Source organism: Dendrobates tinctorius, unplaced genomic scaffold (genome assembly GCF_039654945.1).
Source record: "Dendrobates tinctorius isolate UK_male_01 unplaced genomic scaffold, ASM3965494v1 ptg000111l, whole genome shotgun sequence".
NCBI classification, from domain to species: Eukaryota; Metazoa; Chordata; class Amphibia; order Anura; family Dendrobatidae; genus Dendrobates; species Dendrobates tinctorius.
Window position 1 is genome coordinate 33,501,847 of NW_027361779.1, and position 654 is coordinate 33,502,500.

The window sequence follows — 654 nt, forward strand, 5'->3', positions numbered from 1 at the left end:
GTATGGCTGGTAAAATAATACAGATGGTATAATAACATGCATGGTATAGTAATATAGATGGTATAATAGTATGGATGGTACAATAATATGGATGGTATAATACTAAGGATGGTATAATAGTATGGATGGTATAATAATAAGGATGGTATAATAGTATGGATGGTGTAATAGTATGGATGGTATAATAATATGGATGGTATAATAATAATATGGATGTATAATAGTATGGCTGGTATAATAATACGGATGGTATAATAATAAGGATGGTATAATAGTATGGATGGTATAATAGTATGGATGGTATAATAATATGGATGGTATGATAGTACGGATGGTATGAGATTATGGATGATGTAATAATAGTATGGGTCATCTACGTATAGATGGTATAATGTGTAATAATATACAATACACAGTAGTATGAATAGTCACTGATGCTGACAATTAGATACAGAATACAATTATATGAGTAGTGATTAAAGACCTGAGATGACCGTTACACGTTGGTTGCAGAATACAGCACATTATCACTGATGATAACCATTCCACAGAGGCGTAGAAAACTCAGCAGTGTGAGGATTGTCACTGACTACATGATGAGCATCACACATAAGAGTGGAGAGCACAGCATTATGGGTAATAGTCTCTGATGAT